At 38.5% G+C, this 20,405-nt stretch overlaps 1 long non-coding RNA gene across 1 annotated transcript in view; it reads left to right on the top strand.

The window, feature by feature from the left end:
• LOC307172118 overlaps positions 1 to 15,234 on the top strand; it is a 32,411-nt gene extending 17,177 nt beyond the window's left edge. The window contains exons 2-3 of the long non-coding RNA XR_013823662.1: positions 2,276 to 2,802; positions 13,166 to 15,234. This is a non-coding gene — a long non-coding RNA (uncharacterized lncRNA). The remainder of the gene's footprint in view (positions 1 to 2,275; positions 2,803 to 13,165) is intronic.
• The last annotated feature ends 5,171 nt before the right edge of the window (positions 15,235 to 20,405 follow it).

Raw genomic sequence — 20,405 nt, 5'->3', positions numbered from 1 at the left:
TGGAAGTCAATGGGGTCCATCAACTGTTTGGTTACCGACATTCTTCAAAATATCTTCTTTTGTGTTCAGCAGAAGAAATAAATTCATACAGGTTTGAAACAACTTGCTGAAGAGTAAATGCTGATAGAATTTTAATTTTTAAGTCAACTATTCCTTTAACTATCACAGCATTCATTTCCTTATCAGACTCTGATGCTGGATTAAAAAAGATGAAACATAAAATGATACGCTAGACAGTTGAGAGCACAGTATGTCTTTTGGGACTGAATAGTTTGCCACTTTAATGATTGGAACCAGAGTGTTGCTCAATGTTGTCCTATTTTTTGTCCTTTATGAACATCCTGCATATCCAAATTCTTCTGACCAAGTTAACCATTTTCATATGGACTAACAGATCCCCTGATGTTTTCTATGGTGGCATTCACTTACATCGATGGCAGTGCAGGAATGGACATGATAAAACGTCAGGAAGCGTGAATGCCAACCAAATGGCTGCAGTATCTCTCCAACAGGCGCGTGGTGCTGGGTTCTCTGGCAGAGAGTTGATCCAAGGGGATCCAGATCAGCTGTGCGGGGTATTGGGTGGTTATGGCCGCCATACTACCTGGCATTGAGGAGGTTCATTAGCCGAGTGTTTGGCCCCAATCAATGCACTGTGATGCCCATAGTGTTTGGCGTCTCAGCGCCCAGGCTTTTATCCACATCCTGGGAGACCTATTAGATCTAGCCTATTTGCGATTATATGGTTGTACTCTTAGGTGGGTTCTGTGCACGAATATTTGACATTTGTGTGGTTCAGTGTAGCTTCCAAATTGAGCATAATGTCAAAAATGATTAAACTGGCAGAGAGGCAAGCTACAGTTTTAGGCCTCATGTTTTCAAGCCTTAAAATTAGCATATAATATTCAATGGTCATATTAAATTGGTACTTCATCTCTGGTAAAATGGGCTTTCAATAAAACGAGGCTACATATGCAGTAGAAAGGGGAAACATGTACATAAGTGCTTCCTAACTAGTGATTTGAGAAAAAAAGGCTGTTGTTGGAAAACTTCAACACCCATAATGCACTGCACATGTTGCCATTCAAAGCCACTCCCACCAGTCTGCTATGGATACACTTGACCAGAGTCAAATATGGCCTTGGCTTAGTAGGAAATACTTCTTAGCAAACATTTAGTAATAATGGTGTCGACTTGTATTGTTCCCTGGTGCAAGAATTCAAAGAGTAAAAGTCCTTGCACACTGAGTTCGAACTGAGTTCGTATGCGTTTTTTCGTATTCGTCATTTGGTGGCTCTGAATTGTCAAAACACCTCTTAAAATGTTTGCTACGGATGCGAAAAACGCCGAAAATCAAACCCGATCCAATTTTTTTTGATGACAGACGAAAGTTTAGGAGGCAGTGTGTAAACGTGATTGACACAACGTGAGGTCGTATTTATTTTTTAATGTGCGAAAATTTCGGATGAGATTTTCGGACACAGTGTGCCACTAAACCTTAAGCGTTTAGTGGGAGAGGTTTATTTTCAGTTTCCAGTGAAAGATCCATGCATGTTGTAGGCAGTAGCTAAAGGCTGCAAAAAATGTTAAATATGGAGAGAACGACGCCATGGGAAATCTGAAAAACCTCCATGTTTGTAGTCAATATTTCAAACTGGATGACAATGAACACTGTTTTAGGTCAAACGGAGGGGGGAAAAACTGAAAGAAACTGTCATTTTGTCAGTTCCATCCAACCTCCCCTTCTTGAATAAAGATAGCTAATTTATATATACTACCAGCATTGTAACAATACAAAGCGGGTCGACAATCGGAGAAAAATCTGATAAACTTTGAGAATTATGGTTGTGCAGTGCTGAGGGTGTAATTCATACTCGCACGTTCACCACTCAGCAACAAGTAAAATCAAGCTACAAACATCTCCACTGAGGCTGAGATGTTTCTAAGAACCTTCAAGGAATAACAACATTTATTAAATAATGATTTAGCACATAAATGATTTAAGTCATGCTACTTTGTTTTAGTAATTGCTACTCATGATAACTGTAATGTGGAAATGTTAGCGAGAGAGGATTTTGCAGGGGTTCCAACATTTTCATCAATTATTTTTGATTCTCTCTTATAGCTGACAAATACAACGGTAACCACTTTAGTACTTTCATACAATCGAGCGAGCGATGTGTCTGCTGTGAGGTTTTATTAAAGTTTATTGGCCATGTAAAAACCTCTCTGTAGAAAATAACTGGCTTCGTCTGTCCTGTCACCATGAATTTAGGTGGGGCGTCTATCCGCTGCTCCCGAAGCCTCCAGCGGAGCTACAGGTAGGAACAGTCTTCTTCAATTAAATCTAATCATCCCTCTAAATCAATAATTGTGCTAAAGGCTGCCTTCAAATCTGGGAGGGATTCACATCTAATGTGCTGATCCAGCTTGTCTGGGCCAGCCTCCTTGTGTACTGAAACCAAAGCAATTTAGTCGTTGCCTACGGGCCTTCTGGCAGTCCCGGAGTCGGAGTGTTGCGAGGACTCGGAGATACGATTTAATCTGATACATCTGTGTGCACGCTGGAGTTAAGCATGGCTATAGCGGGGGCTATGATTCAAGTGAGAAGTATTATCGCTTTCCTACAATAACAATGGCGCGGAGCGTGGGGAGACCTTGGAAAAACAGCTCGCGTCAACCTAATCTGACTTCTCCTTTGCTCGCACGTCTCAAATCCAGCCTGGAGACGGGAAAACCTCGCAGCTGACCAGTCGAGTCTCCGGCCTGCCAAAACAGACAAGGCCGAAGGAAATTAAATAGGTGGGTAAGAGAGTATCCACCCGTGCATGCGTGTGTTCCTGTGTACTTCTTGGATGCGAATGGAGCAGTGAGTCATATCCACTACTGTTTGTTCCAGACACCAAAAAGTTGGCCTCAAAATTACTGATGTGCTATTTTTTTTTATCAGACAGCACACGGGGAAATCTGCAAATGAATCATTGGCATGGTGACATGAGACCATAAATTCTTCTCTGCTCCGTCCACAAACTTATAGTGTCTCATAGTTTTTCATAGCTTTCATTGCAGTAACAACATAACCCTAATTTAAGAGATGCAAAGCTTGCAAGATGAGCTCAGTTTTTTTTTTTTTTTGGTTTATCTGGAAAAGAACAGAAGCTCCTCCGCAGTGCGCAACTCCTCCTAACTAAAACACAGATGTGCGATGAGTGAACAGCTTACATACAGTGATGTGCATGCATATATTAGGTTAAAATCAATGACAACATTTATTTTTGTTCTATTTGCATTGCATTATGTATTTTAAAGGAATACTTTAAATTTAAATTCTGTCATCGTTAAATGTATTTAATGATTTCAATTTTGGCTAATTTTCACTGCACAAATAGATTTGAATTAAAGTCTATGTTCTCAGAAAATATGGTCATCTGCATTATAAAAATAAGTCATACGAGTTTGAAATAACAAATCAATAAAATATATCTTTAATACATGTAGCCTGCCACCACCAAGTCAACAACAACTAAACTATGTAAAAATACCACAATTTTAAATGAAATATTAATTGATTAAAATGACTTGCTGCCTAATGCACAGGTGTTAAAGGGATAGTTCAGCCAAAAATGAAAATTAGCCCATGATTTACTCTCTGTTTTTCTACACAAACTCATCGCTTCGCTTCAGAAGGCCTTTATCAACCCCCATGAGCTGTGTGGAGCACTTTTATCATGGATGGATGCACTTTTATGGACTTTAAAACAGAAACAACCATTCACTGCCATTATAAAGCTTGGAAGAGCCAGGACATTTTTCTATATAACTCCGATTGTATTCATCTGAAAGAAGAAAGTCATATACACCGATGGCTTGAGGGTGAGTAAATCATGGGCTAATTTTCATTTTTGGGTGAACTATCCCTTTAAGAGTAGAGCATTTAGTACTTTTCTTTTGCAATTGCAAAAAAAAAATTCACAACATCAAACACTATAATATTAAATGATGTTAACTAATCCACAGTACTCACATCATTGAGGATGTGATTGTGTTCCCTCTTGACTTATATGGATAATATGGCTGGTCCCTCATTCCCACGAGCCCTTTATATGAGCTAAGTCACCAGAGGATACGTCTCAGACAGTGAATGACCATTATCTGTTTCAAATGCTTCAAGAGGCTCGCGATAAGAATTTCAGAGCAGGGCGGCAAAGGTTAAAAGGAGAGATAGTTCTTGTCATCGTTCATCTAGTGGATGGGAGAGAGGCAACGGGAATGGCGCGATATCTTAAAATAGGCGAGTGATGGAGGCGAAGAGCAGATAGACACTTTAAGCAGCTCAAGTCACAGTTCAACAACCACTAGTGCTGTAAGACAGGACAGTTCAGCAGTATCGGCATCAAAGTTGGCCCGTTCTCCGACATATGAAGTTGGCTATTTCACCGATGATGAATCTTAGATGATATGGAGCAAAAGAGAGCTTCACATTTGTTTGCTGGCCTGTTCTTTAGCCATCTCCAGCATGAAGTTGGATATCTGGCCAATAATGAATCCTATTCAACAGTAATTTCAACATTTATGGGTGTGTTTATTGCTGTGTCAAATCACTTAGTGTTTTATAACAATGGCTTGCAATGTTTTGCTTTTTATAGAAGTCCATAGCAGAACGTGTCTAACACTGAGTCTGGAATTAACCACTTAGAAGAAGAGTGAGTGTGCCATAGCGTACAGTATATAAATTAAGCAAAAACTCATTGTCCCATGATCGTCACACTGAAAAACAACAGTCAAATTTTTTTTTTTTTGGCTCAACTTAATTCAACTATGAAGAGTGGTTCCACACAATGAACTAAACTAAATTGAGTAAACTCATCTAAACCTAAAACTAAACTGTTCAATGATAACTTTTCTTTACTCATATGACATTAGGTGTTCTGGAATCTTGTTATCATGTCCTCAATCCAAGCACATGCCACTTCACAAGAATGGCCAAAAAAACAAGTACTAAAAACTCAGTGAGTGTTTTAGCGCAATTTTCTCACCTCATGGGATCACAACACTAAGAGATAGAAAATCTTTTCCTGGATTTTTTAACATAATGCCGAAAACCCGAAGTCTCTAGGTGGTCTGGTTGAGGAGTAGATAGAAGTGCAAGATTGGTGTGCACAGACGCACAGAACAGAAATCATGAGTTAACAATCGCAATTTGTCCGGTGGAAAATTGCGCTAAAAACAAACAAAAAAAAAAAACACCAACATAACAGTAACTCTTTAACATACTAACAAAATAGAACATAAACCATTAACTAGTCTCCTCCTTTTCTGCATTTCGGCATGGGAAGTGGAAATCCTGTTTCTATGCTGGCTCCCAATTTGCCTACTTATACTATGTCCTAAAAGTATGTACTGTTTTTGTAAAGAAAAAGTACATACTTTTGAGTGTGCAGCAGAAAAGTAGACAGGCTTTGGGACACACTTCGTTATAATTGCATCTTTAAAGGGCCACTCTATTGTTTAGTTATGTGCATCCTGTCACAGTTTAAACTGCCCTGTCAATCATCTGTCCAAGTTAAAATCCCCCACATTCAATTCAATTTCTTATGATATCGGAAAGAAATGCAGTAGCACGTAGATCTGCCAGTTGCGGGTCTTTCATGCGGAGACTCTCATCATGTGTTTGCATAATGATGCATTTAAAAGTTAATGACCAAACGTGCCTTTATAAAAGTTCACAATGTTCTTGTAGATGAAATACAATGTGGATAACATTGAATAAGTATGTCTGTCAGGTCACATACTAATTATGATGTACTTAATTATTATAACTCCTTTATCTAAACCTCTCTAACCATCAATCTCACGTATCCGCCATGTTTGTAGTTTTTTAGTTCTAATCAAATTCTCATCCAATGCACAATGTGTTGTGGGCAATATTAGCCGTTAGAGTGCGCAAGGAATCTGCACTTTGGATTCTAACAGGAAATACTAAACCATTCCAGTATATTTGGAACTGTAGAGTGAGAACCCGGAAGTTTTATAATAGGGTTTTTCAATTCATGTGTAAAATAAAAGCCTGTGGTAAACATATATTGACCATACTTTAACGTTTTGTACTATAACATAAATGACACACACCCATAGCAAAAACGAGAATTTTGAAGCTGGTATGTTCATTTTTGAAAATGTCTGTTTCTAATAATAAGATAGTTTGGGGTGTGAGTGTGTGCAGTGTATGTTGTAGTACATAACATCAAAGAATCATCAAGTTATGTTTGTCTTTATTTTACTCATAAATTATAAAATCCAATAGGATAATCTTGAAAGAACCAGCAGCGAATTAGACTTCCGGGTTCAGACGTCCTGCACCTCTCTATTTAGGATGTATAATATGAGATTCAGCACTAGTTTCTATAATGCTACTAACACACACACAACATTCAAGTAATGTCAACTTGAGTGGGTTAAGTAAATTGTAAATTAAGTTGTGACAACATCTTGAAATTACTGTAGTGGAGTAACTCGTTTCAAGCAAATTGAACAAAAAGCTAAATTCATTTTTTTAGTGAATTCCTGTCTGAATAGCCTTTAGATGATGCTGTGCTGTAAAATCCCTAAACACCTCAGTGACACGGGTCTAGGAATGCTGTAATTATCAGCTTGATAAATATCTAGTCAGCCCAAGGCCAGACTCTGAGGGAAGCTCGAGTGTAAGTGAGACTTTAATAAGTGTTTTGCTCAGACAACTCCTCCAGCAAGACCTCACTCTCTGTATCATTCAGCATTTTGGAGACTAACTGGTACTATTATGACCCTAACCTCACTTCATCTTCCCCATCCACCCTTTGAGACCCTCGCTAAGTGCGAATGACTAGAATCGCTGTTGTGTCTCCACTCATGAGGAAAAATTGTCCTTATCTAAGCTCCACTCTGTCAATACCTCATTGTTCACTCACTCAGATACTCGCAGACAGGAGCATTAAAAAGAGCTTTAATTGTTGCTAGCTGCATGCTTGTTGAAGTTAACACTACAGACCACATGCTAGGGTTTATTCATGCATAGCATTGTTATTAAGGATGATCAAAACCTTGGATGGTACTGAACCGAGTCCAATGGGTTAGACGGGTTTTGTTTATTTTGAAATGTGAGTTCTCAGAGAAAGATAAAAATGGTTCATGGGAATCAGCTGATTAGCTAATAGGTATTATTAGCGATTACTCTTGTCCTACTTGGGAGGAGATTACCAAGTGCCTGGAGAGAGACAGACGCACTGCATTCCAGTGCAGTGAGAGAAGAGGCAAGGTGTTCATAGACATGAACCCGCAGTCAAACACTCATTTTCAGACAATTCATCAACCCCACGTCTCATATTTCAAAAGCCTCTCGTCCTCCCACACCTGCACATGTTTTACATATTTTTTTTGTTGTTGTGGTATGTCTAACAGCCCCTTGTTTGTCTTGCAATGTAAATATGTATCTTTTTAAAAGCGAGATGAATAAATTACATAATTCATGTAGCTTTGTGCCAATCCATTCATGCAGAATGCATGTTTTAAATGTTTTATGAAAAAGACAGTCAGTTTGATTGTTCAAAACAACAAAAAACTGGTAATAATAAATATTTTTATATATATTTTTAATAGTGCTGTCAGTTAAACGCGTTATTAACGGCATTAACGCAAACCCATTTTAACGGCGTCAATTTTTTTATTGTGAGATTAACGTTCTTTTTGGCCTAGCAAACTTTGTAGTTTTTTTCACATGCTGTTGCAACAACTAGTAACGTTAGAAAAACTATAAAACCACACCGGATCTAGCTAGACCGGAAACAAAACAACAGGCACGCCGCACACACTTGTTTGGGCTTGCGAGCCGGCCGAAGAGTAGTAGGCTAACGTTACGTTTTGAGTGGATGGCGAGTGCGAGACGCCGAAATGGATGCCAATAAGATTCTGAATGAAAAGTTTACTTTTAAAAAGTTGCCAAATGGTTCCATTGACAAGACCAAAGTGATCTGTGTGTTTTGTCGTTGTGAACTGAGCTATCATCGCAGCACGGCCAGTCTGAAATACCACTTGATGGCCAAGCACACAGCTGATGCGAATTCTCTGATGCGATTATTTTCTCCAAGTGTGAATGACTGCTCCAATTGAGAATGTTAGTGTGAAATTGAACACTACAGTATGCCAATGTTGTTTTCAATAAAAAAAAACATTTGCACAAAGCAAGCCGATCCACTTTTCCATGTTGATAAGAGCATTAAAATGAGAAAAAAGAATGGGACAAAAAGAAATCAAGGGACATTTAGAATAGATAAAAATGTGCGATTAATTACGATTAATTGCAAGGTAACTATGACATTAATGTGATTAATCGTGATTAAATATTTTTATCGTTTGACAGCACTAATTTTTAACTTACTATTTGATCTCTGCTTGTTGTTGGGCTGACAGCCATCAAAAGCTTTTCTACAGTAACTGATTATGGAAGATTCATTATTAAAAATCATCAATTAATATTATAATAATAGAAAATATCTAGTAAAGGATGTTCCACTGAATGTGATTTTTAAACACTCATTAAAACATTATTTTCCTTGGCCGAGAAGCTTGATCATTTGTGCAATATGCCTTAAATTTAAGTACAATGTTTAAGTAATTTCAACTTAAATTGCATTAAACCGACTAAAAAATAATTTGAATCTTGTGTAACATAAAAAATTTGAAAATTTAACTTTACTTATTTTGATGAGTTAAAGGGTTAGTTCACCCAAAAATGAAAATTCTGTCAGTAATTACTCACCCTCATGTTGTTCCAAGCCCGTAAGACTTTCGTTCAGTTCTTCTCAGTTCTCGCGCATGCGTCGTGGCGCTCTCGTGAACTCACATCAGAGGCCCACACGGAAGAAAATGAATAGTTGAATAAAGTCTTTTTTTTTGCGCACAAAAAGTATTCTCGTCACTTGATAAACTTAAGGTTGAGCCACTGTAGTCACTTGGACTATTTTAACGATGTCTTTACTAACTTTTCCAGGCTGGCAGATGCAATTGCATTGAAGCCTATGAAGGAGTAAGAAAGCTCTCAGATTTCATCAAAACTATCTTAATTTCTGTTCCAAAGATGAACGAAAGTCTTACAGGGTTGGAAAAACACATAAGGGTGAGTAATTGCTGACAGAATTTTCATTTGTGGGTGAACTATCCCTTTAAAGCAATTTAAAAACATATGGGCCCGGTTTCACAGACAGGGCTTAGACTAAGCCAGGATTAGACCATAGATCAATTAGGACATTTAAGTATTTTTTATAAACATGCTTAGAAAAAAACATTACCGATGTGCATCTTAAAACTAAAAAGGCACTGATATATTTTTAAGATCAGTCAGTGCAAGTTTATTTCAGTGGAAACAGCTCAGACTTACATTTTAGTCTAGGACTAGTCTTAAGCCCTGTCTGTGAAACCAGGGGATGTTGTTATATCTTATTGATCTTTTTTACTGTGTAGAGAATGTCAAACCATCAGAACCATCAAACAGCTTTGCAAAGTAGATACAAAATGTTTAGACCAGGACATACAGTCAATGAATTTAAATAATAAATGCACATTTTTCACTAAAGTATGGGTGTCCAATCCTGCTCCTGGAAGGCCACTGTCCAGTAGGTCTAACCCCAACCCTAATTTAACACACCTGAACCAGGATTCTTCAAGATTAGAATCTTCCAGACAGGTGTGTTGAGGCAAGCTGGAACTAAACTCTGCAGGAAACTGACCCTCAAGGAGAAGGTTTGGACATCCCTGCACTAAATGAACACAAGAATGAATGATTTAAAAACATATATATTCTTTTGGACATCAGCAGTACCTAAAAATGTTCATATGTTTTAGTAAAAATATTAATAACGTGATTTTTCATGAGTGATGAGGTCATTGAACCAATTGAAACAGACAGTTGAAATGGAAGCAATAACAAAGTATCTGTCTTTGGTGTTCTCAAACTCGAGAATTGCAACACAGTATCATAAAACTAGTCTAGTCTACACTGCTTTAAATTGATCACAATGTTGCTTAATGTTTTATCACCATAAAAACCATCATGAATATATCGTTAATATTCAGTATATCACCCAGCCCTAATTGTTATATAACTAACAGATCCAAACTGCTCTTGGCATGTTACTCTTCCTCATGCCAACTCTGAAAATGTTGCGTGGTCACTTGCCAGCAGCACCGTAGGGCCCAGAACAGCCTCTCATCAATTAACAGCACACCAGGATTCATTGCCCTGCTTTTAACAATCATTATAGAATGAGAGCAAACATGTGTTGATGGTTAATTTTATTTCCAAGCGAGCACGAAACAATTAGCCTCTTAAAGTGTGCTAGCAATAGTCTACATACAGCTTGATTGGCTCTTGAGTTGGACTGGCAGGAGGAAGAGTGAGCAGGGCTTCCAGTGACGTGTACTGGTCCCACATCACCCCTCTCCCTATCAGCCAGACTGTAGCGACTGGATTACCGGCTTGGGCTCACACATATTCATGGACACAGCTGGGACAGTTTAATGACTTAATTCTAGTTAATTACTCACCCCAGTGCAGCTGACCCAACTCCATCACAAACTCTCTCCGCATGGCTGAGTTATGGTCAGGTTTGGGAGGGGTTGTGTGGGAGACGGAGAAAGATGGACAGAAAGGAGCACCAAACATCGGATTGCGGTATACCAATACTGAAGTATTATTGATGATTTGGTCTCACTCTGTATCTGGATGTACAATCCTAGAATATTGTATGGATTTTTCAGAAAACAAGCATATATTGTTGGCTACATAATTCTTCAAATGTATATTTGCAGGATGTTGTAAGGGCAAGAAAAATATTACTGATTTGATTGCACTGACACTATTAGTTAAGAACAAAACTTGAACTGAATTGAGCTGAATAATGACACTTTAGTCTTCTGTTGAGCTGCTTATAGCTGAATCAAATTCATTTCATAATTTACCTTTTTTTGTTTTTTTGAAACATTGACACTATTGAACTAATTTGAATCAACATTGACCTGACTCAGTGAATAACAAAACTATTGTCTTCAGTAGACCTGCTTATACAGTAGCTCAATTGAACTTGTTTCATAATTGAACTTTACACAGATATTAAACTGAACTGGATCAACACTGAATTGACTTGAGCTAAGGCTACGTTCACACTGCTAGTCCAAATCTGATTATTGGTGTATTAGATTGGAATCTGATCTAAAATGACTGACTTGTCCACATTGGCCCCGTTCACACCGCAAGTCTTAATGCTCAATTCTGATTTTTTGCTCAGATCCGATTTTTTGATTGGCTGTTCACATTACCTTTTAAAATGTGACCTATATCTGATTGCAGTGTGAACTGTTTGAGGTTTCAAACTAACCCGCATGCGCAAAAGAACAATAACAATGACATCAGACGCAGCACGCGGTTGCACTAAAGTTCGGGAGGTTATGGAGGAAGTAAGCATATTCGCATTTATTTCAAAATGTTTGTGTAATGGAAGCCGTAACATTAATGAGCAGGTGCTGAGGAGGAGAAGAACGAAGAGAAAGTGAGCAAAATTGGCTATTTTTGCCTTTTGCGGGTTTATGGCTGCAAATTCACTACAGAGGTCTGTGTGGATGCGTAGACGAAGCCAGGAGTGGTGGGAATGTGATGTGAATAGTTTCACTGAGACGCTGTTCTCCTGTGTCCCTGTTCTTCCATTTCGTGTGCAATTTTTTCAAAAACGGAGCGGTTACGGTAGGATCCTTCTAGTTTAGCTTGAATTGAAGTATCTCCTCATATACTAATTAGGTCTAACACCTCACTCTCCCTCCATTGACTCGCTCCATCGCTGTTCTCCATATCTAGTCAAGTTTTTAATGTTAGGCTATTGTCTGTGTCTGTTGTGTCTAGGGCTTCGCCGACGCATAATTGTGACAAATGTCGACGTATATTGACGTAAAAGTCGCATCAAATCCGCGTTGGTTGTTCACACTGCGGCCACATTGAAAAAAAATCAGATCTGGGTCTGATTCAGGTCTGATTTGAAAAAATCAGATCTGGGCTAGATTTGAGTGTTCACACTACCTCTGAAGAAGTCTGACCTGGTCACTTGACCCCCAAAAAAACAGATTTGGGCCACTTTTGCCTGCAGTGTGAAAGGGGCCATTGTGAATCCCAACAATTCAGATCCGATTTCAGGAGTATCTGCATTTGTTTCTATGGCAATGACGCTGCATTGGTAGGTATACACTCAAAACATGTCTCTATTTTGTTGTCATTTTCTGCTCGTCCGGTACTTTCCAACAATACAACCTTGTTTCAGCAACGACTTTCAGCATGTTTCCAAATAACAATGTCTGACATTTACGTTTTACGTGGCAAGAGAATGTCACAAACCACACAAAATCCGATCAAATTGGACGGACTGAAATGGATCTCCAGAAATGTGATTTGAATAGGATTTCAAACCACATATGAATGTAGCTTGAAACAGATTTGTAAAAATTGCATTTCATGTGATTTTTTTTTACCATTTACACTTGCTAAATCTGATCAGATTTCAGTTGAATAAGCACAAAAATCGGATTTGGACTGACAGTGTTAACGTAGCCTAAATTATGGCACTATTGGGTTTTTTGAGATGCTTTACAGCTGAATTTGAATTTGCATCGTTGATTGTAATTTTCATATTGTAAAGCTGCTTTGAAACAATTCTAAAAAAGCTCCATACAAATATGATAGGTATCATACGTGGATAGGTTTAATTAATTTCAACCTATGAACTTTAGTGAACTTTCTACTACACTGCACTGAATGAATGACTGAATGAATTTATAAACTTATTTCTATGCTCATCCTGTAGTCTTGTGGACCTTGAGGAACCTAAAATCCTCCCTATTTGCTGCTCCTGAGTGTCTTTATTTCAGCTACAGTGGCAATGACCTATGCAGAGCTTCAGAACCGGTGGCTTTTGCATGTGCAAATGAATTCACTCAAAACGATTTACTGCCCTGGAGCAGCTAATGGGAAACAAGGGTAAAAACATAAAGACTGTTTTCAGGGATTTCCTGCTGGCTTCCAATTTGTCTGAAGCCCCCACGAGTAGTAATTTATTACCTTGCTGTTTATAACTATTGATTTCACTCACAGTGCCTCCTGACATTCAGCATCGGGGTTTGAGATGCAGAGGGCAGAGGCTGCTCCTCCTGGTTCTCCGAGGTCAGCTAAGGTACCATAGGGGTCTGCTCGGGGTCACACGGCCCCAGCAGGAGAGCCTGAGTGTGGGCAGAGTGATTGTGGATTAAGGACCTGAGGACCAGAACCATCCACGTATCACCAATTAAGCCAGAATCTGCCCCGCTGATGCGAGACACCTCAGGGCTGGGTCTTGGGACCCTTGTTGATTATGCATTTGCATTGTTCCCAGATGTGTAACTAGGCAATTGTGCTTAGCCATAAAAAAACATGGCTAGTTAAAGGGTTTTGAAAGGGAAAAAGAGGCAGGCTTGTCCATTCATTTACCTCAATTGTGTCAATCTACCACAAACATTGTTACAACCTTAAACCGGCAGAATGGGGTGCAAAACCACGACTCACACTGAGGAGGAGTTGGTGAAAGAGACAGTAAAGAAGGGAGGGGGAAACCTATACAAAAAAGGACAGCAAGAGGGAAAGGAAATTAATGAGTCTTCACATATTGCCTGTGTTTCTTTTGTGGTGGCCAACAAAAGAGAAGCAAGTTCGAGAGGATGTGGGGGCTTGGGAGCCAGGGGATATCAGGCCTGTAAATTCCACCAAACATTAATAACTTCATTACATGGCAATTACCAGCCAGAGGTGGCGGAACAGAGTATCCTACTTCCACATACATTTGTCCAAGACTCAGCACTTCTCACCCTTTTCCTTTTCTCTCACCCCCTCTCTCTTTCCCCATCTTTCTTTCTGTCTTCTAAAGGCAGAAAGGTCAAACCATTACATCGTCTGAATGAAATGTGCCTGACTTCCTCTGATGTATAGCTGACTGGCCCTGGAAGCCACTGGTATTGTTCAGGTGTGTAATAATTAATGCAGCTTTGGAATGGCTCTCCTGGGATGAACGGAGGGGCGGGAACAGGCCGATGTTGATCCCACACCCACTGAGGTTGACAACAGACTCTGGATCAAAAGGCCAAAACAGGCCAAAAGAAAGCCAAAGAGTAATGCTACAATGCTCAGTTTACTTATTTGCTATTAGTTATCTCATTGGAATTGAAGAGACCCGGCTCCTGGTTACATTTTTATTACTCCATGTCGGCACATTTTTATCTGTATAATGCAATTATAATAAATGAACGGCTGTATGTACTATGCCACATTTACAAAACCACAATGAACATTTACTGTGAACACACTATGTACTTCCTTACTGGTTACATATTAAACATTACACACTCCTGAATGGCAAAATGTTTGTATGATCATTAAACAGACATGTCTGCTTAAATGAGATGGGATAAAAGATTAGTAAATGTCTGTTAGCATAATGGGGCAGTACAATCGATTTTACTGAAAAATACTGTAAAATGGTTTTAAAATTTGTGGTGAAAATCTATTCTGTATTTAACAATGCATGTACTTTTACAGTAAGATAATAATAAAAATGTATTTATAAATATCAATAATATTAATGCTGTTTAAATTTAAATTTATCTAATCAAAATGAAATGTAAATATTATTAATGTTTTTAGTTAGCAAAATGTTGTCATCTTATAGTTGTCATCTTATTGTCTTATAGTTGGAATTACATTTGCTGCATTATTTTGGTGGCATTTATGTTACCCTTACAGTAAATATTGAGTTGTGTGCACCGTCTATGCTTAAGAGTACTTTTAATGAACTTTCATGATGACTAATATGCAGTCCCTATTTATTTGTTATACTGAACGTCTGGCAACCGCAGCTCCTCCCCCTTGCTTAAAACTCTTTATTAAGTCATACAGGCAATAAAATCCTTGTGATGCATGAGGACGCACACAGACTGAAATGATGTGGGCAAGCAGAGACATGAAACAGCAATAAACTCTTTGATGTGAGCCTCAGGCAACAAGTCAAGCTGAACCAACATTACAAGGAACAATTCATAATTGGTGCATGTTCGTACAAAGAGAAGTATTGTTTCCTTCTCAAATTCTCAATTTAAATATATCCCTGTAAAGGCACATTAAACTGTATCTTTGTATGACCTACTTTGTTTGACAAAAGGATTTTTTAATCAAGCCCTCCTCACATCTGAGGCTGTCGTCCTGCGTGGGTCAAAATATCGCAGCATCTTTATGTTTCCCTTTGCAAACATCTTAAGGTGTTAAACAACCTGAGCAAATTGATTTACGACTAAGATAAACATTTCCACGGTGTTCTTTTCTTAATTCCAGGAAGCTGGCGTTCAATAATCAACCCCTGTCAGTGTTGATGGAAGACATCAGGCTTCACACAATACAGTTTGTTAAACATCAAACTGTCAAGTGAAAGAAGCATCCCAGTGAACAGAATGTTGTTCCCTAACTCTCTGGGGCAACGACTGTGCTTCCTTACAGAAGCTTCTTCTGGTGACACTTCCGCTGAAATTCCAGCAGAAATGAGCCTTGCGAGATACCGGCACATTATAAGACAAGATAATTAAAGGTCTTTGACAGAATGAACACATAGTGGAGTGAGAACAGCTTTTATTTAGGTTCACTAATGGGCTGTCGAATAATGAGACCAGTTGTTAGCTTTAGGAATCCTTTTCCTCATTAAGACTCCTCTAGAAAATGATCATTGTTCCTGTCTCAGTTCCTGACCAAATATCTCTCGTCTAAATCCCTCCAGTTAATACAATATTTCAAATCGTAAAAAAAAAAAAGAAAATTCCAGAGAAATAGTTTACCCAAAAATAAAACAAATTGCTAGCATTGACTTGATTTAGTTCCAAACCTATATTATTATTTTTAATATTATTGTGGGTGATGCTAAAAGGAATGTCAATCTTCTGTTTGTCCATACATTAAAATTACATGGTGATTCATACTTCCAAGTTGTAAAAAAGACGAAAAAGCAGATTTTCAGTGAATAATGTCTTAAATTTGGGTCTGTTCTTCACACAAAACTATAATTTGACTTCAAAAGACTTAATGTATTGTGCACTGCTATGAACATTTTTTTTTTTTCCTTTTTTGGGGGGCAGAGTAAATCATCTACTTTGGTTGAAAGAAAAACAGAAGCTGTGACATTCGGCTTAAAACGCTTTTTTTGGTTCAGAATAACATGAGGGCGGGTAAGTGAGTCAGTTTTTAGGTGAATGATTCCTTTAATGCAGCCAAACAGGAAGTGATTTCCAGTTGTGCCCTTGGAGAAGTGAGATCTCAGCATCAACAATGTTTGGAATAATCAAATAATCAATCAGTTAATGAATTAGTCTGGTGAATAATTGAAGGTCTCAGTCCAGACTTCCTCTCTGATCTCTAAGAAGTTGGCGTCGGAGTAAGGGCATCGGACAGCGATGTATACATCGCTTTAATCAGCGCTTTGATCTTCTCTACAACACTCTATAAGTCAATTAAAACTAGGCTGACGACGATGAATTATGCAGCGCATTTATTAAAACATTTATCAGCCAGACTTATTATAAATAGATGACTTCAGTAAAGACAGCGGGCACAGATGAATAGGTCAGTTTATTTGCTTCCCCGGGTTGCAAGTTTGTTGTTTATGCCTTTCAATGAACCTCAACAAGACTTGCCTTGTTTAATCCTGCCTGTTTTTGGATCAAACGAAAATTGCTCCACAAGCGTGCACGTGACTTTCGATCGACTTTTTCTCACAGTCTGACGTGTGAAAATGTGCTTGGCTTTGCTTTGTCATGCTTTAGGCATTACTGCACGCTAGCACACGCGTACTTAGACATCTGCCCTCAGGAGGTGTCAGTGGAAACATCTACCACCGGATTGATCCGGCATGAAGACGTCAGATGCAAACCCTCGCAGTCATGGAGAACAGAAAAAGATGAGCTTCAAAAACTCAGCGATAGACCAAGACCGTCCTCGCTGGCTTAATATTACACCTGAGAAATGTGATAGCAAATGAACAGTACTCTGTAAGCATCTTTACAAGAACATGACTTCCCCCTAAAGGTCCATAGTCAGGTTAAGCCTTTATTTTGAAAAGAAGTGAAAACTCTCAGAATATTTTAGCATGGTAATGGATATGACAATGTTAATGTATTTGGTCTTGGTGGGACAGATCTGCTACATACACAGATATAACACATTCTAATGCAGCACAAATATCATAGATAATATTACCTATAGCAGATCTATACAGGTGGAGCTGGGGAAGGTGGAGGGTTTAGAGGAACTCTGAAAGCACGAGACAATAGGGGTGTGCCATATCATACCGTCCACGATAATACCGGTATAAATTTTTACATGATAAAAAAGTGTCATATCGCGATATCACTGATATAGCGACGCAATGACGTATGGCGCATTACGTTCCTTAGCACGCACAATAGCAACACCTGTCTGAGCGCGAGAGCAGCAAGTCAGCCTCCAATGACGATTTAGTACCTAAAAAGGAGCTACTTCAATAGTATTTTAATAATTCCCGCAGGTTTACCACTTATAATGCGGGAAATTCTGATTTTACCAACCGCGTGAGTGTTCAGCGGTGCCGCGTCTTCTCTCTCTCTCGCTCTCAAAATGGGTTGCACAAGTCAAGCGTCGATACCACACTCTTGTGTTTAGCAGTCAGGACATGACGGAATTGTCTTTTGTCACTTGCATCGTAACTAAATTTTATCATTTTCACTTCTTTTTAAGTCTTATCAGTTTAAACATTTGCGATTTTAAACTATTCAGTACTCTCGCGCGCTCTCTGAGAGATGTTTACTCTGCGTGCATACAGTAAAGCCGCCTCACAAACAGCTCGCGAGTAACAAAAGTTCCATTTCGCGGATTATATTGCTTTAACGGGGGAAAAAACACGCAAAATTGTGTAAAAATTCCGGTCATGGTTAGTATATTCGTAAACAGTCGGTTATGTCTGAAATAACCATAAAACGTGCGTGACAGTGTGACAGACAGTATAACAGTAATGGATCCGGGCACTAGCTCTAAAAGTGACAGCAGCCATATGTGTCTGTCATTAATGTTGTCGTCAAAACAACAAAAGATAGCTTTCATTGTAAGGAATCAGAATTAATAGCCTTTAATTTAATTTAGTCAGGACTAGTGTTATTTTACATTTGATTACCTTATTCAGTTTCTGTAGTATTTCTGAATAGTGTTAGACCTACCCAAAAACGTTTCTCTTTATTTGTATCTTTATTATTTTGTATATATGTTTTGCTACTTTTTTCAATTTAATTCAAAGATTGAAATCAAGCTTCCTTGTGTTGTGTAAACTCTGAAATACAAAATTACCCAATTGTAAAAACACAATGAGTGAGCAAACATTTAGGTGAGATAAATGTAATAAAAAAAATTGTCTACATTTTTTTTTATATCATCATAAATATCATTATCGCAAATATTCTTGAAATATCGTGATATAATTTTGAGGCTATATCGCCCACCCCTACGAGACAAACTGCTATAGTGAATGCTTTAAGGACCCGTCGGCCTGCGCCATCTAGAGTTCCATGACAGAACTTGTATATATCCACATAGAACGGTATATACAGTATATTTGTGTATTTTGCAAATAATTGCAAAATACACAAATTGATATATATTTACACACACACAATATACTCTCACAAATCTATGATGTGTCTTTTAATGTTTGTTAAATGTTAGTTTTTATTGCTACCAGGTGTCAAATTCAGGTTTTTAGAAAACATAATACTGGCTTAAACTTTTTATGGCAATCAGGTTAATATTTGGCGCTTTATCAGAAAAAACAAAACAAAAACAAATTCAGATTAATATCAGAATATTCTATGTTTACAGAACAGAGCAACAGATTGAATACAGATTCTAAATGTGCACTTTAAATGTCACTATAAAACTTGAGTTTTAAGAAATCATTGCATGTATATACTGTGTGTAACATATATATATATATATATATATATATATATATATATTTTTTTTTTTTCTTTTTTTCTTTTTTTTTCTTTTTTTTTTTCTTAAATATATACATGCATATGTGTGTATTTATACAAAAGAATTATACACAGTACACACATATATATATTATGTAAACACAAACTTTTATTTTGGATGTGATTAATCGTTGTCCAGCACTAATATATATATATATATATATATGACCCAAGCGGCCCACTCTTGCCTGTCCCAGAAGGTGAGACAGAGGCACACTCCTAGGTTTCTTTTCCTGTTTCCTTTGGCATAGGTTTTTTTTTTTTTTTTTTTATCCTCACAAGCACAACAAATGACCCCTCACTGCAGGAATGAGGAGGTGGCGGAGGTCGGCCTAGACTTCTGTTAATTGGAGCTGTGAGTTAAAAACCGCAGAGACAATTACTTTGTAAGTGTTTTCTCTCTTCTTTCTTCTCTCCCTCCTTCGTTCTTTGGGGCATTTGGAACCTGTTGACACAGATTATGCAGGTGGAACTCCCCGGAGGGTGCGCTGGTGGCTGTCGCTGGGACGCTCTCTCTCTCGGAGCCGTATGGCTGCGGGCCACATCTGCTGGGCTCTGATAATGCAGTCGCCCTCCCTCTCACAAACCTTTCCATTAGCCCCGCGACAAGAACATTCCTCACTGCGATTCAGACCATCTTTCATGTCCATCTTGTTTCTTCCCAAATGCAGATTTTTCTGCCTCCTCCTCGGGCCTCAAGCAGTGGCTGCAACCAAATAAAAAGCAGCAGCTCTTTCCAGTTCAAACGCTTTCGACTTTTGCGTGGTTGAACTTCGTGTGTCCGGCTAACAGAAGTCACGCGGTGTCATTGTTGGCCTGAGTGAAAGTGAGCGCGTTTGTGGCACGGCGTGGGCAGCTGAAGGTTGAGTTAGCTCTCAGGTCTTTGAGCACGTTGCCTGAATCAACAGCGCTGGGAGTGTTATTTTCATTTCCAAATGAGCTGGCTGCATCCAAGCTCGCCGCACATCTGGAAATTGTGATTTGACCTTTATTTATATTACCGAGCTCATCAATTTGAGAAATAATTTACACAGTCAGCTGAAACTAATGTGAAATGTTTTGGCAAGCTGCAAGCCCGCAACGCAATGCAAATAGCATCTTTTTGTATTTATTTGTATTTTGAAGGGAGAGAGCAGGAGAGAGCATCCAACAGAACAGCAACACAAAAACATAATAATTAAGTCCCAAAAAAAATCAAAAATAAATAAATCAAACCCCAGACAAAAGACTGCCCCCCACACACCCCCACACACAGTATTTATGCAAAA

This window comes from Squalius cephalus, assembly GCF_949319135.1.
Source record: "Squalius cephalus genome assembly, chromosome: 15".
Lineage (NCBI taxonomy): Eukaryota > Metazoa > Chordata > Actinopteri > Cypriniformes > Leuciscidae > Squalius > Squalius cephalus.
Note: the sequence above shows the minus strand (reverse complement) of the source record. Positions and strands in the feature narration are given on the sequence as shown.